We start from the raw sequence: 16,714 nt of genomic DNA, 5'->3' as shown, positions 1-16,714 counted from the left end.
GAAACAATGAGAACATTGGCCACTCCACAGAGATCCCAGCAAAATCATCTGAGCGCCATCTCTTCTGCAGCCCAGTACGCCTCGCTTTGCATGGAACACGCGCTGACTTCTGAAGACCCTCCTCCACCATTTTTACTGACTTCTATTTCGATAGATCCTGAAGCCCACAAGCTGGCGCTACGGTCGCGCTGTGCTAAACGTTTGTGCAAACACAAGCTAAGAGGCTTGGCCCCAAAGTGTTCACGATCGAAAGGTGTAGCCCTGTTGGTTCTGGGATATGAGCGAGGCAAGGTGGAAGAGGTAACCTCCTTTAATTGGACCAGCTTCTCTTGCTGAAGGACAACCTTTGGAGCTCCACAGACCTGAAGAAGAGCTCGTAAGCATGTCTCTTTCAGTAACAGAAGTTGGTCCAATAAAAGGTTCCTCACCCACCTTGTCTAACAATCTCAATAGACAAGACAGACAGGAAATGTCATCATCGCCATTGGAGGGCTGGGGAACCGAAAGACAGACTTGCCCAAGATCCCATGGGAAATCTGGGGTGGTACCAGAAATTGGGCCCAAATGTCTTGAGTCCCAATCAAGTAATTTAACCACAGAACCATCCTTCTCACTGATTTCTCTCTTCTCTCCCCCTCCCACCTCCCCCGAATCCTAAAGTTGATCCTGTGCTTAATGGCGTACTCACAGAGAGACAGCAATTATAGCCCTAGTTTCTATCTGGTAAGACACTGAAGTGGTAGGGGACGCGGTGCTGGTGGCTACTAACTAAGAAAAATAGGTTAATAGTAAGAATTGTTAGTGAGGTGAGTTAAACCTTTTTAAGTGGTTGGTTGACCTCCTTCCCCCCACACACACCCCGTAGGCAGGTCATGAAAGGCAACTGGGGTGGAGGGGAGAGGGTTGTGGGGAGGATGAAAATGTTATTAAGTTTCTAAAGCAAAGCAACTAAAATTTCCAGGAAAAACTCTGGAGAGGCCAAAGTCTTTAAGGTTTGTGTGGTTGAAGGCAGTAGTAGTTAAGGCAGGAGTAACAGACCCTCTTCTATTTTCCTTCCCACATACCTTTTATCTTTCCAATTTAAGTTTTCTTAATCAAGCTCTCGAAACACACACCTAGATACATTTTACAGGCCTATCATTGGCGTCATTGATGCATTCCTTTACTCTTACACTGAAAAGGGGGTCACAACATTTTTTTGACTTGGAATTAGGGGTGGTCAGTCTCAGAGGGTTGAGAAACAAGGACTTGGAGGATAGAGGGACAATCTGCCCTGGGAAGTCACTGAATCCCCATTACTGGAATTGCTCAAAGAACAGCTAGTGAGAAAGAGGGATTCTGTCCAAACTGCGAACGCTGCACTGCAATGACGCTAGAGAATAAACTAGGTAACTTGAGAAATCAGTGCTAACCCTACTGTCTCTTCAGAAACGAACACTTTGTTTGAAGCGGGTTAAGGCTGGTTAAGTGTGACATCGGTCCCAGGTAAACCGTTAAAGAGCAAGGAAATAAGTTATAGGACTCCTCTTAACCGTATCCTAATCCTCCGGCTGAGTATGTTTCTGCTGCCAGTGACGGGTACGGGTGTGCGAAGGAATGTCCTTCTGCCTTCTAATGCTAAGGAGGCCCACTGCACACAAAACCTTAACTGCAATTTCAGCGACTTCATGTAGTGGGAGGGGCGGGGACAGAGGGTGTGGAAGCACAGGGTCATAACACAGACTTTGCATTAAAAGCCATTCGAATATACTAAGTGTGATATAGCGAGGGCAGCAGCAGAGGATGCGAAGGGAGGTATATAAGCCCCAGGATGATCAGGGCTTCATTCCCTGCAGCCTAGCCAGAGTCAGGAGAGGGCAATGAGGAGCAGCTGAGGCCAATTAAGGCCCAGCCAGCTGCCTGTTAAAAGCCCACTGCTCCAGAGAAACAGAGGATAAGCTGGAGGAAGTAGGTGTGCTGTGCTGTGCTGTGCTGTGCTGTGCTGTGCTGTGCTGTGCTTACTGGAAGTGTGAATGGCTGGAGGAGCCCCAAGACAGGTACTGAGCCCAGGAAAGGGGCGACCCTGCCCCTGGCCAGACTGAAACCCTTCCCCAGGCACAGGGGCCTGGGTCAGGAAGCCCAGGTTGGGGCAACAAGGAAAACAGGGCCTGAGAGGCCAGAAGGACTGAGGGGGAAGTAGCCCAGGGGAAAAAGACTGCAGCTGCAAATACACTGCCAGCAGCTCACAGCTGCTACTCACAGAGCCCCTGGGCTGAGACCCGGAGGAGTGGGTGGGCCTGGGTCCCTACCCCGCTCCCCTGGGAAGACGGGGTGATGGGCAACTCCCTGGCCCACTATGAGGAGTAAAGTGTGAGACCCACTAGAGGGAAGCGGTCGTCTGCTACATAAGGTGTCGAAATACACTGAGGTATTCATATAACCTTCCTTCTGCCTTCTAGTGACATTATGGAGATAAAAATTGTGCCTTCAAAAAACCAACCAACAGAAGCACTGGTGGGAAAGGAGGGGAAATCATGATTTTTTTTAAAAATTAGTTTTTTCCAAATTCAAGACTTCAAAACTTAAATTCCAGCCAGCTCCATAGGTGGTTGAGCTATGAAATGGGGGGAATTGTTTGCTGAACTTTGGTTTAACTTCTAGTTATTTTATTTCTTATACTTGAAAATTTTACAATAAATATCCACTTTGCAAATCCTCTTTATCTACTCTGGTACAGACACAAACCCTAAAATGCATTCATCATAAGAGTAAGTTTCTTGCAGGGCAAAGCTCAGGTGCTGGTTTTTACTGTGAATTTTCTGGGCTTATAAAGCTGGTTTCTGGTCTAATTACAACATCCGTCATGTCTTTTACACGCACTCTCAACCGTCACATGATTTTTCATCTTGGCAATTCCACATAAACGCTAGGATTTGTCAGGAAGTGGCACTGGAATCTGCTGGGCAGCCAATGAGCTGGTGGAGGGGTCTCTTCTTTGTTTTCTATATTTTGGCCGGAGTTAAGCCTGACTCTGCACAGGCTCTTAAGTACTGGGAGAGTCCGTTTCCCCCCTAGCACACCTTGTGCAGGAGACAGCTATGATGAAACTGGCAGAGCAAGGGGGAGAGACAGGCCAGCACAGCTTCCAGCTCTCCAGGATCCAAAAGGGTGTGTCTAGAAGCTGGGGGATTGATCCTGGTTTGCCCAGCTGCCTCGTGCTGGGAGGTACACTGCTCTGGTAGAGCTGTGACAGAGGCTGCCTCCCCACCCAGAGTGTAAGAGTGCCTGCTCTGCCTTGCCTTCCCAGGGATCCTGAGAGCCGTAATTTAGTCCTCTGATCTCATTGCTGTCAGGAATGAAATAGGTTCAGTCCCCCATGCATTATGTAATGGGAAATGTAGTAATAACTCACCCTAACACATTCATTCTGGACGGGCAGATCTATCTACACTAATCCTGATGGCGCCTCTTCCCCATGTATCGCAGCCAGGGTGCAATTAACACTGGGGGAGAATAACACTCCTCATCTTCTCTTCCCTGTTTGGGGCTGTGGTTTTTGGTCACCAAAGGTGACTGACATCCCCAGTAATACCGATGCCCAGCAGTATGATCGTTTGACTGCGCTCCACTGGAGTGTCACTTTCCCTTACTGATGCCTTCTCAGGGCTACTGAGGCAGGCTGTGTTTTTCAGAGGGGTTTTCTGCTTTTGCGAAGGCGAAAGCTTTGACAGCTGTCATGTAGCATAAACTGTAAATGGACAGCTGTGAAACGCAGCACATTAAAGGGCTGCGTTTTCAGAGCAGCAGTTGAAGAATCTATCCCAGTAATGTGTGCCCGGTGGCGTAAATATTGTCTGTATTCCCATTAAGAGGGTATGTGATCAAAGAGTCACTTGCAAGCTGTAAAATAACAAGGCAAAATCCAGGAAAATGAAGGCGCTGAGATGCTGTAGTGGAAAAGGGCACAGTTTGTCTTCAACATGAAATCCTCTTCCTTACTTTTGAATTATTGGCATACACAGATTTTATGGTGTGACTTATACAATCAGAGAATTGTTCTATTCATTTATCATACGCTCGCTACTTAAAAAGACGACTTCAGTTTAACAAATTCAAGCACTCTATTTATTTGTGCAATGTCTGTGTTTCCTCTATAAACAAATTGCTCTCTAGACTAGACAGTGGTCTAGCAAGCACCAGTGAATGGTTATTTATAAAGCTTCATGGGAATATTCCAAGGAAACGTTTTTCCATCAGAAAAAGACATTTCATCTAAAACAACACATTCCATGGAAAGGTGTCGATTCTGACATTTTTTCTAGAGAAAATCCTAACTGAGTGTTCTGATCAGGTTCAACATTTGGTTTTCACTCTTATCAGAATGGAACGTTTCAATTTTTCTGTTTTGAAATGACTTTGTTTCAGTTTTTTTACTTTACATTATATAATGTAAATCTTATTAAAAGTTGAAATCAAAACAAAATATTTAGCTTTTATTGGAACTAAATGATTTCATTGACCTGAAACTAACTTATTTTCTGGAAATTCATTTCATGGAAAATTTCAAAAGTGTTGATTTCCGTTCTGTTGTGGAACAGAAAAAAATGTTGAAATAACAGAATTTCCTGCAAAATGGATCATCTGGTTCCTACGCAGCTCTAGTTACTTACCATCTAGGAGACTGTGCCCTGCGTAAAGGGTGGCACAGTACAGTGCATCCCCCAGAGGGAGTTCCTTGATCCTCTTGGGTTGGAGAGTAAATTACTACTGAGTCTCAGCAGGTGTAGGGTGATCAGATCGCAAGTGTGAAAAATCGGGATGGGGTGGGGGGTTAATAAGTAAGAAAAAGCCCCAAATATTGGGAGTGTCCCTATAAAATCGGGACATCTGGTCACCTTAAGCATGCGTAACATAGTTCATGCCCCCCACATGATCAAGTTCAGCTCTGCTGGCTATTATCTTGCCACTTATTGGTAGGCAGCTGGAGTAATGCAGTAGGGAAATCACACGGGTAGAATATGAGGAGTCTCTTTGGCTCAGAAATTGAGATGCTTAATTTTCTCCATTGCAACTGACAGTGTGCAATCATGAGTAAGCTGTTTCCTGAGTACTTGACTTTATATCCATAACTCCCTTTTAATGTCGTTGATAGAAATATTCAAATATATAGTCACGTTAAGTTTTAATAGGTACGTATTTAATCCAAGTACCAATTTAATAGCCACAGTTTCAGCCCCCTGAAGTATTTTTTCATGATAAACCTCTGAAAATAACAGAAAAGGGAATGTATTGTAATGGAAAACCATGGCGTGACCCGAATGCTAGAACCAGAGTGCAATAGATCAGCGGGATGGCTCCTCACAGCAGGTTTCATGCTCATGATTTATACCTGTTGTTATGATGTGGTGCATCTGGAGGATTTATGGAGATATCGCACCACCCCCATAACTCAGTTGTGGGTTTTAAATCACTGGGTGGCCTCATCACTTAGTGAAGTTTTGTGTGTCATAACTTAAGCCATCTCGTTTTTTCAGACTGTAAGGATGAAAGGTGACTTGGCTATTCAGCCTGTTGATGACTCCGTATGTGAATTATAACCTCTAATATAAACTCTTGGTCTCCAATTAAAAATATCTTCCCAGAATACAAGCAGGGGTAGATGCCCAACACCCATTGAATTTCAGGGGGAGGTGGACAGCCAAACCCCAGTGATCCCTTTGAACTGAAAGGCTGGTTGTGTGTGTTCTCAACCACACAACGTATTTCAGTGACACATACAGCAATACTTCATAACTTCACACATAATGATAGCGCACACAATCCAACAGGATATTAGTGTTCAACAGATCAAGACTTTTACGAACAATATCGTAATTATACGACAGTGGTGAATATGGGGGTTCCAAAGTGCTAGTCTGAGGTACCGAGTATCACAGTCACATGCTGGAATTGGCATTTGTATTTCCAGCATATGGATGTGGTTTGAATTCCGAACCATTGCAAAGTGCATTCCAAATGAATATGATTTGTTTGCACTAATAAAAGGCACCATGCTGCAGTCTGAGCTTGACTGGGCTAAGGAAAAACCTGGCACAACTACATATTTGGAGAAGGATCGAAAGCTAACCCCTCTTTATTACTTTTGGGGGCCTTCTTAGGTGAATTTACTACTGCAGTGGCCATTGTGAATACAGCGGCCCATTAGAAATCTGAGCACCACTTCTTCACTCCGACTCTGATTCAGCAAAGTACAGGAGCTCAGCTCAAAACACTTGCTTAAATGCAGGCCTGAGACTCTTTCAGGGCTGCATGCATGACAGACGAGGAGAATTTTCCTTGTGCTTGATACTTTCCACCTGTAATATTTCAATCAATATTTCCCTGTGCAATGTGTATTTCCATGTTTCAGCCCCTGCAATTCGAGGGAATTTATCTATGTGGCTTCTACAGGATGAATAAGTGGATAAATCCGCTCAAGTAAAATAAATCCATACTTCTCTGCCCCAAAGCATTGTCCCTATAGTATACACTTTGGTGGGGCAAAGAAGGGTCAACCTTTCCTTTGCTTAAATACTTTCCTTTTACTTCATGGACCCATGTTAACCCCCACCAGAGGATATATAGAGGTTTCAGTCTGCTACAGTCAGAAAGCTAACGAAACTGCTCTTTCGGCTCAGTCAGTCTGGCTTAATGCCTTTAGCTCTAAAGGCCTCGTGTTCAAGTTCTGCACCTGCTGCCCAGCATGGTGGCGGTAGAGCTGCTGGAAACCGTTTTCCATTGAAAAAATGCCACTTTGAAACGGAACGTTTTCCTGAAATGGTATTCGTGTTGATGGAATTTCATTTTGGAAAAAATGGGAGTGGGGGGGATTTTAAAAAGTTGAAATGGGACTTCTCAACAGTTTTGCAATGCAATGTTTTGTTTTGATTTGTCATTTTTGCGGTGACTTTTTGTTTTGAAATTTACTTTATTAAACTGCCAAAGCTGAAGCAAAACATTTTGTTTGATTGGAAACCATGTTTTATCTGGAATTTTGTCTTGCAAAAAATTTGCAAATTTCAAAATCTGTTTTCCGACCAGCTCCAATTGTTACGTTGATCCCCAAATCATAGAACCAAACACAGGATGTGTCTACGCTGCAAAAAACAAAATAAAAAACCAAGCAGCAGTGAATCTCAGAGCCTGGGTCAACTCACTTAGGCTTGTGGGGCTCGGGTGCACAGCTAAAAATAGCAGTGTAGACATTTCCTCTCAGGCTGTAGTCTGGGCGCTGAGACCCTCCTTTAGTCTTGGAGCCCAGGTTCCAGCCCAATGGTGGATGCCTGCGGTGCCATTTTTAACCCTGCAGCCCAAGCCCCACGAGCCCAGGTGTGTTGACCACAGCTCTGACACTTGCTGGTGTGTGTGTGTGTGTGTGTGTGTGTGTGTGTGTGTGTGTTTGCAGTGGAGCTGTACCTACAGAGGGTGACGGGGAAGCTATCCTCTGCAAGCACCTTACCACGCTGCATGTGGAGCAGCCAGGCTGCACTTTTCTGGCCTTACTAAAGGATGTTATACAAGAATCAAAGTAGCGCACACTGTAAAGTGACTGACTGACTGACTGGATTCCTCAGAAATGACCAAAGAAGGGGCAAAACATTTAGAGGCAAGGCAGAGTATAGGAGAAGCTGAGTGGTTCTCAAGCACTTGGCTATTCCTGTTATGGCCGGCTCTGCCTTTGGGCCCAGCACTGGCAATGTGAAAGCTAATCTTGGCAATGTATTGATGGCTGCTATTGGTCATGCCCTGTTACAGCAACTGCTCTCTAGAAATCCCACTAATCTGAGTTGTTTCATGCAATCAGTTGGGCAGTCTGATTCAACCACTCACAGGGGACTTTGAAAAGCCCGTCCTTGGACCATTAGCTTATGAGGTGCTGAGCTTTTCCTGGGCGCTCCCTCCTCTCCTACTGGCTACACTGAGATTGCTCAGAAGGACCCAGCCTCTCGTGGGACAGTAACTCTATCTGATAGGGAGCTGGGAGTTCTTCCCTTCTCTTCCACCCATGCAGGGGCGTGTTTAGAACTCGATACGGTACACAGCTTGTCCTGTAGGAAGATGTACAGTTCCAGTTCCACAGGACCATTCCCATGGCCGTTTTCCTGATCTCTGTGCCATGGCTGATAACATTTGCCCAGGTCCTTCGTGAGAATTTGTTCTATTCAACCCAATACAAGGCCCTATCCAGTGAGGTACCGTTCTGTAAGCACCACAAGAAACAGGGAATGCAATAGACCAGGCAGCTCCTCTCGGGTAACAACGGGGGGTCACTATGGTAACTGTAACTGCGCAGAAGGCCTAAGCCCCGAGGAGCTGCCTCACTGGCATGCGGGGCTTGTGACCATCACTTAGTGGGTGCTGCCAAACTCAAAACAGGGGGAGGAGGGGACAGCAAGTTGTCAGCAAAATTGCCCAGCAGCAGCATGGGGAAGTATGGCACAGGCGGGCGCCCGCCACCGGCAGAGGTTTTAAACACTGGTCACCATCCATTCAAGGATCCCGGCTCATGCTACAATTGGTTTTCCAAAGATGCCGGGTAGCGTGCAAGAGCAGTGACATGTGGCTTTCCCTCCGCTCTTCCAACAGGAGACATCTTGGGCATGGCATGCCGTCTCTCCAGGCCCCAAGTGCCCACCTGTCAACTGCTGAGCCTTCCTCTCCTCCCACTTCGTTTCCCTAGTCTGTTTTGATTGTAAGCTCCTCGGGGCAGGGCTTGTCGTGTGTAAGTCCAGCGCAGAGTGAAATGTTGAAACTCATTTGTGCAGCTTTTCCCTATTTTAGTCATTAGAAAAAATGCATTTACCGTCTTACTCAGATCCTACTGAAGCCAGTGGAAAGAGTCTTACTGAGTCGCGTGGGAGCCGGATCAGGTGTCGGATGAATTCCTAAGGTGCCCCATAAACGTTTGGCAAAGGATAAAACTGCACTTTCGGTCTGTTCTCATGCCCCGGACGTGTTGGTGCAGAGGAGAAGAAAGGCCAGCACTATAGGTTGGAATTATTTTACTCTCTTGGCGCCTCTAAGATGTGGTGAGTCTCCTTCCACACCCCCACCTCCCATCAATTAACACTGCAGCTGTGGGAAAATGTGTGCGTCGTCTGCTTGCCATTGTCGCAGAGAAACCCCATTTTGTGAAGAGTCTGTAGTTTGTTCAGGGCACAGCAACCCACCTGTTCTCCCCTCTCAGATCAGCCGGAGGTGCTGCTCTCTGTTGAAAACTAAGTCCAGGTCAAGATTACTACCCTGATTCCCCCCCCACCCCCAGATCCCTACATGGAATCCATAAAGTGAGAGTTTAAGGCCAGAAGGGACCGTGATCATCGACTCTGACTTCCTGTAGAGCATAGGCCAGAGAATTTCTCCATCTGGTTCTTGCATCAATACCATAGCTCCGTGTTGACCTAGAGAATCTGTCTTAGGCCAGGTCTATGCTAGAAAGTTAGGTCAACCCAGCTACGTTGCTCAGGGATGTGACAAATCCGCACCCCTGAGTGACCTACTAAAGCCAGGTGAACTCCTGGTGTAGATGGTGCTAGGTCAACGGAAGCATTTTTCTGTCGAACTTGGTCCAGTCTCTTGGGGTTCATGCCGTTGGCTCCCTTGTTCTATGGTCTCAGAAGGCTTGGGAAGCTGGCACAGATGATCTGTTTTTAATCTTCATTTGATGTTGATCTCCCAGCTAGATCTTTTTTTAGTTCGATGCATTTTCCTCCCCTGCAAATGCCAGCACAAGACCTAGGTGCCACATATGCCCCTATTTTGAGGCTGCCTTGTACTGGCCCTCTCCTTGGATGGGAGAGAAACTTCGCCCCCTGAGCCTTCACATTTGATAAATTGAGCTCTTACTTTGGACTAAATTAACCTGTGGTCTCTACATTTCCCCTGACGTAATTGCAATTAACACAAGAAGATCTTTTCCAAGACCTCTCTGCTCTCCTTCCACTATGGCCCCAGGGCACGACACGCGGGGTAATTCTGACCTCCCACTGCAGATAAGCCTTTATATAATCTTGGCATCCACAAAAGAATTGTCAACCTTTCCCTTTTGGGATGATCAAGTATCTGCAGTTGCAGACTGCATTGATCAGCTGTCACAACTCAACCCTTTTCTCTCGCTGAAGCGCCTCACCCATAATTATTGATGTGCTGCGCTTAACTAAAATAGCTGAAACCACCTCAGAGCTGGTTGGAGACCTTGTCTCCTGCAACCATGCTAGAATGTGGTGTCCTTCTGACATTCACCTAAGAGCTCTTAATTTCTCCTCCAGAGTCTAAAGGGTTTCCTGCATGGTACAGCTTATTTTAAGTGCCATTTAGGGCCCGTTCTCCTCGCCATCGGCTTAGGGAATTGATATTTCCATATTTTGTTGGAAATGAAACGTCACCTTGTCACGTGTTTACACGCAGCCTAGCACAGGGGGCCCCCAATCCCTCGCAGGGGGCCCCTTGGATGTGGCTACAATATAGTTATTTATTGTACTGGATACATGTATTGTGTCCGTGTACTATTACAACTGGTGCCTCGGCCGGTTTTCATAGACAACAGCTCCTTTCCGGTGCCCCCGGCAGGCTAGGAGTTCAGGCAACTATCCTATAAGGCTGTGGATTTTTTTTTCTCAGTGGGCCATTGGGAGTTAGGTAGGCTGTGGGGTTATTTTTTCCCCAAGGACTTCAGCACCCCAGTTCTTAAAATAATCCTGGGACAAATGTTGCTGTCTTTAATGCCAGCAAAACTCCAAATGACTTACGGAAGAGTTTTGCTGGAGTGAGAACTCCAGGTTTGGGCTCCATAACAAGAATTATGAAGCTGAAATTCTGGGGCTCGCTAATTTTTCTCACTTTTATACCAGAAAGCAATGAATCATCACGTGGCCGTTTTTAAAAAAACACAAACAAAACCAGTGTCACAAGGTGGACTGGGTCCCTTTAAGAAGGAACTGTCCCAGCCCGCAGGCTTCACTAACAGCCTCTGGATGGGCCTGGTGGAGGGCAGCTGGCCTCTGGAAAGAGTCCGAGGGGCACAGGAACCAGCCAGAGGACAGCATAGCACAGTGATGCTCCAGGCTGTGGAGAGCAGAAGGCGGCCAGAGTCTGAGGCTTCAGGGACCAAAGGACTCTTGCTGGAGAGTAAAGCGGAGAGGCTTGGATCTCGTCCTGGGGAAAGGGAGACGCCCCAGGACTGGGTTTGTTTTGAAGTCTCTAGAAATTAGACCCCGAAGGGGAGTGTTCTAAGAACTCTGCACTGGTGAGGTTTATTTAAGGCACCTGGAAGAAGCGAAACCGAGGCAGGCACAACATTCCCACCCTTGCCCAGGAGGTGGCGTTTGGGAGGTAGATGATCCTGTTCCAATGAGTAATTTTTAGTATGCAGCATTTAGAGAGGGTAAAACTCACCTAATCACACAGGCTGGGCACCACTCAAATCTCACGTAAGCCCTTGCACAGAACTCGTTGCAGGAACAAACTGAAACCTGAGGACCCCTGTGCCTGTGTCAACTGTCTGCATTATACACAGCGCCAAAACTCTTTTGGATAAGAGAGCATTTGTTTGTAACGATACCTGGGAGGACCACACCGCCCTGGCATGAGTTAGAAATAGCTCTACACGACAGTTGAGTCAACGTCCTCTTACATTCATAGTAACTCTGGCCAACAGAGAGATTTGCCTTGACTAAAAGCATGTCACTTATCTACGTGCCTAATTAAGAGGGCTTTGCATACATTCCACCAAAGATTAGGGGACTGAAAAGAAAATATCAGGGAACAAACACGCCCTGTTCCATTAATTGCCTCGCTCCTTGGTAGAAATGAAGACCACTAAAAGGCCAAAAATAAACGACGGCTGGGCTTGCCAATGTACCAGATGCTCCCGATGCTTGGGAACCAAGCTCTGCCGGCTTGGCATCAGGGGCGTCTGTCTAAACTTCTTCAGAATAGTTCTGTCCCATTGAACTGGGTTTGCACTTTTCATGCTGAAAAGGTTTGTCGCTTGCTCCAGGCCAGCTACTCTAGACCCTCAGAATTGCCACCCTCGGGGCTGTGATAGGAGAGGCAAGCCAAAACAAATCGCCGTGGCTGGAGACGCAAGATAGCCAGCAAACCCATTCTGGAGCTGGACGCGGCTGATCAGGATCCTGTACAGAGCAATGTCATGCTAGGAATGTCATGCCCTGGAGGAGAGACTGTCCTCTTAGAAAGGAGTTTATTATGTAAAGGTGCCGATGTGCGTTTCTGAACTTGCCTGCACCAGTTCTGAGCTCACGGGGGGGTTACTCCTGACTGACATGGCGTAGGAGTGAGATCAGAATCAATCCCACAGGTGATCTGCCCGGGACGCGTGCAGGATTGGGCCCCGCAGGCTGCCCAGTGACTCTCCCGAGAAGAGCGCCTTCCTCTGACATTGCTTCTCATTCCTTCATTCATTGCCTGGCTGCTGCCCTGAGCGAGATTGGAGCAACACCGCTTCGGCCATCAAGGAACACGGAACAAGGAAGCTCGAGGTTCAGTGTCCTTTCCAAAATATTTGTTAGCATTCAATGATCTTTTTGTTAGCATATAAATGGCCCATTCCTCTTCGAATCTTGCTAAACTCGTGCCCCCCACAGATATATCCTCATTGCTCCAGCGCAAAGGGGAGAGGCGCAGAAACACACCCACAGAGTCTTTTGCTTTCTGGTCCTCTGGACAGGAGGGGAGCACAAGGGGTTGAACACTGGGGAAACGATGACCCTAGTTCCCAGGTGACTTGCATTGTCCCTTTGCCACTGTGCTGGTACTGCACTGGGTTATGGTTTAGCGCTGCGGGAGCCCATCATCCTAGAGCATCTCCATGGCACTGCAGAACCCTAGCCCGTTGCACGAGGTGCTGTATAAATTCACCACAAAAGGACAGTGCCTGGCCCGAAGGGCTTGCAATCTGAGACAAAGGGAAGGGGCAATGGATGGAGATGGACAGATGAGGGAGTTCAGGGAAACGACGAGATAAAGTCAGTTAAATATCGTCCTCTATAGACAAACATAGACTTTAAATGTAGAGATCGGGGGAGCAGAAATTGGTTAGAGGGACTGCAGAGATTTTTACCACGGGGAGCTATCCCTTAGCACCAGCATAGCACTTCTCATCTCTTGCTCACCAAGTGGTTTACAAAGGAGGGTCAGTATTATTATCCCTACCTGCACAATGGGGAAACGGAGGCACAGAGACCATGGGCCAAATTTTCAACAGTGCCTAAGTGACTTGGGGGTCTGTCACTTGGATGCTTTGGAACATTTAATCCCACTTCTGCTTCTGAATTTTGGAGGAAGGTCCAAAATAACCCAACAAACCTTCCCCCCCCCCCCCCCCCCATTCTAATTCCATGGCCTGCAGTTGACAACTGAGCGCCAAGTTAATGCCAGCGTGCTGTAGCAATGAGACAGAGTCGTTAGCACAGGCCCTGCTGAGCCTGACTGCCCCTCGTGAGGCGCTGAGACAATGATATATTTGGACGAGCAATCCTGTGCGTGGCATTGCAGTGATACATGTGCAGACGGAGCTGGCAGGCAGAGTGATTTGAAAAATGGCACTTTCCAGGGGCTGAATGTCTTTGCAGAGGGGCTTGGGATGGGACGAAAGGGAGCGCTACGTGGGGCCTTCAATTAATAGCGATAATCCCTGTGAGCAGTGATGTCGCAGCCATAGAGACGCAGCCAAGGTCAAAAGAGAGGTAGTGAAGCAAAGCCTAGCGCCACGTGATGGCACGTTTGCCTAGCGCAATCAAGCGAGCAGTGACATGCGCTGAATACTCAGTGAGCGATCTCAGCACTGATAAACGCACACAATAAATGATTCACTACGTCAGTCCCCATTTCCAATGCCACTCACAGCGCGTGCAGTGACATCAGAGCTCCTGGTTCTTCCCTGCACCGACGGTGCTCAGCCGGAGAGCTCTTTCCTCCAGGGAAGGACAAGATCCGGATTTGGTGGTTCTGCCACCGTTAAGTCTGTGCCTTTAGTTGGGGCCTGACTTAGGAAGTGTTATAAAATGACAGTGCATGTGCAGCACAAGACAAGGTGATTTTTCTTTCTGCTATTTAAATTATGCTTTTCCCCTGACAAAGTCTGACAAAAATGAAAACATTTCCTGCTGTTGGCACTTCTCACTGGGAATGTTCAGGGTCTAGGTTTTTTTTGGCAAAAACACAAACATTTGTGTACCAAAAAGTAGTTTTTAGCTGCAAACTTTGTTTTGAGTTGCCACCCCCACTTCCCCAATTTTGGCTGAAAATGTTTGTTTGGGTTTCAGTTTCTGAAGACCCAAGTAATATCTGCAATATTATAATAATATATTACAATATATATATATATATATATTATATTATAATATATCTGAATATTTACTGTGAAAATGCCCAGGAGTCGAAACCAAATTGTTCAGTGGAAAGTGTTTGATCTGTTCTAATGCTGACTCAGACTTTAGTGTCAGAGAAACTCACGCACCCTCCATGAGCTCTGCAAATGAGGGCTGGATGTGGCTCGTATTGCACAACTCTTGAACCAGAAAAGCCTTTTGTAGGGAGGAAGGTGGGTGTGATAGGGCTGAGGCCCTGCAGAATTGCTGACTTATCTTTGCAGTGAGAGATGCTCAAGGAAGCAGGGCATGTTTTGGCTTTATGTGCAGAGTACACTCTTTGCCTTGCAGCTAATACGGGCTCGATTTCAGCAGTAGGTGTCAGACTCCTAAAACTGTAGGGCTGGAAGGGACCTCCGTAGGTCATCTAGTCCAGCCCCCTGCACTCAGGCAGGGCCACGTAAACCTGGACTATCCCTGACAGGGCTTTGTCCAACCACTTCTTAAAAACCTCCAGTGACGGGGATTCCACGCCCTCCCCTGGAGACCCGTTCCAGAGCTCAGCTGCCTGTAGCGCTAGAAGGGTTTTTCTCAATCTCTCTTGCTCCAGATAAAGCCCTTGTCCTGTCTTCAGAGGACTGCCAGACTGCGTTTCAAGGCCCCTTCCCCTGCTTTTCTCTCCCCTTCCCCTGAGCAAACCTGGGGAAGGCAAGTGCTGCTCCAAAACAAGGACCCAGGGTGAATTAGGGACCATCTGGAAGGGTCTGAGCCAGTGAAGGGAAGGGGGACACCATGGAGAACAAGCCGGGGAAGATTTGGAGAGAGAGAGACCAGAGAGACACCAGGGTGCAGGGGTACAGAGCCTAAACTAGGAGTTGCTTGGAGTAGAGACAGCTGCTGCGCTGGTGCTTGTTAACTCTGACCCCTCCCGGGCTGGAGGGCTGGTATTTGTGCCGAGACATCTGGCTGGGACCCGGGAGTCCTTCCCCAACCCTGGGAGTCCCCCAGCTGGCAGGACATAAAGATCAGTTCAGTCCCAGGCCTCTTCATAACAGCCCTTGACATACGTGACGACTTAGCTGTTCCTGCTCAGTCTTCTCTTCTCAGGACTAACCCTGCCCCGTTATTTGTAAACCTTTCCTCACCGGGCAGGTTTCCTAAACCTCGGACCCTCTCTCCAGTGTGTCCACGTCTTTCTGGAAGCGGGGCACCCAGCACTGGAGACAGCACTCCAGCTGCGGCCTCGCCCGCGGGACCCGTCACAGCGACGTTGAAGTCCAGGGGCTCCTGGCTCTGCCTGGACACTTCCCAGCGTGTTACCCGCCAGTGCACCGCGTGTCGCCAGTTTCGTAGCAAAGAACGTGCCGTGGGCCCGTTCCGCAAGGGGCAGCGCTTTCATCCCGACTCAGCCCCGTCTGCCAGTCACACAGGACCCACCTGCCCACCCGGCCACAGGTGAGCACAGCCTGGAATTGGAAGTTGGAGGCTCAGCATTCATTATCGCACGCAGCCATGCTTCGAAATGCAGCTGCACGTTCCTTTTCCAGCGTTGAGGCGGCTTTGCTGCAGAGTTCTGTAAGAGCAGATTTACTGTCTAGCCCCCAGGAGCTGTTTACTGCGCTGTCTAGGAGGCTGCTGATACCAAAAAACCCATTACCAGGAATGTCATCTGGCTGTAGCATTTGTACTGACGCACAATTAAAGTCATTGTTAAAGGGAAGTTATTTCCAGGGGGATTAAATCCCTTCACAACTCAATCGGAGACGCTCCTCGGTCCCAGAGAGGAGGATCCTTTCCAGTTTGGAGCCATGCCTGAGGCTGATTTTGCCCCTTGGCTCTGGCCTGGTCCTGCTGCACGCTGAGCTCCAAACTCCGTATTCTGCCGAGCCAGGGACCCCTGTGGTGGGGGCAGCAAAGGACCCTTTCCCCCCTCGACTCTGAGCTGCAGTTCTTTGAACCCTGGGAAGCAGAGGAGTTACTCTGTCCCCCGTGGGTGCGGAGCATCCCCATGAGGCAGGGTCATGTCTCCAGCTGGCCTGGCACTGGCGTATCAGTGCAGCATGTGATGTAGGCTGCACCGCCTCCGAGCACCCCCAGGCGTGGGGCAGCACCATGCCACCCTGCCCTATGGGATGAGCCCCAGAGGCGCCAGGGAGCCCTGTGCTATGTGCATGCTCAGCTGCTGGCGGGCAGTGCTCCGGATCAGGCCGGGCCAGGCTGCGCTGCCCTTACTCGCCCTGGCTGCCTCGCTGGATTTATTGACCTGCTACTCGCACCGGCCCCAGTCACGTTTGCTCGAGGCACAGCTCATCTGCGCTGGACCCAGCCCCTCTGCCGGGCTTCCTGCTGTGCTGTGTCAGCGCTTT

General features: G+C 48.2%; 1 long non-coding RNA gene across 1 annotated transcript; it reads left to right on the top strand.

Annotated features, from left to right (window-relative positions):
- Positions 1-1,982: 1,982 nt before the first annotated feature.
- Positions 1,983-16,390, top strand: LOC137156591 (uncharacterized). The gene is made up of 4 exons (XR_010920833.1): positions 1,983-2,036; positions 8,834-9,047; positions 12,338-12,518; positions 15,501-16,390. It is a non-coding gene; the product is annotated as an uncharacterized lncRNA (long non-coding RNA).
- The last annotated feature ends 324 nt before the right edge of the window (positions 16,391-16,714 follow it).

The sequence above is a fragment of the Emydura macquarii genome, unplaced genomic scaffold, assembly GCF_026122565.2.
Source record: "Emydura macquarii macquarii isolate MOO-44397 ecotype Brisbane River unplaced genomic scaffold, CSIRO-AGI_Emac_v2 contig_1451, whole genome shotgun sequence".
Lineage (NCBI taxonomy): Eukaryota > Metazoa > Chordata > Testudines > Chelidae > Emydura > Emydura macquarii.
This window is presented reverse-complemented; position numbering and strand designations above follow the sequence as displayed.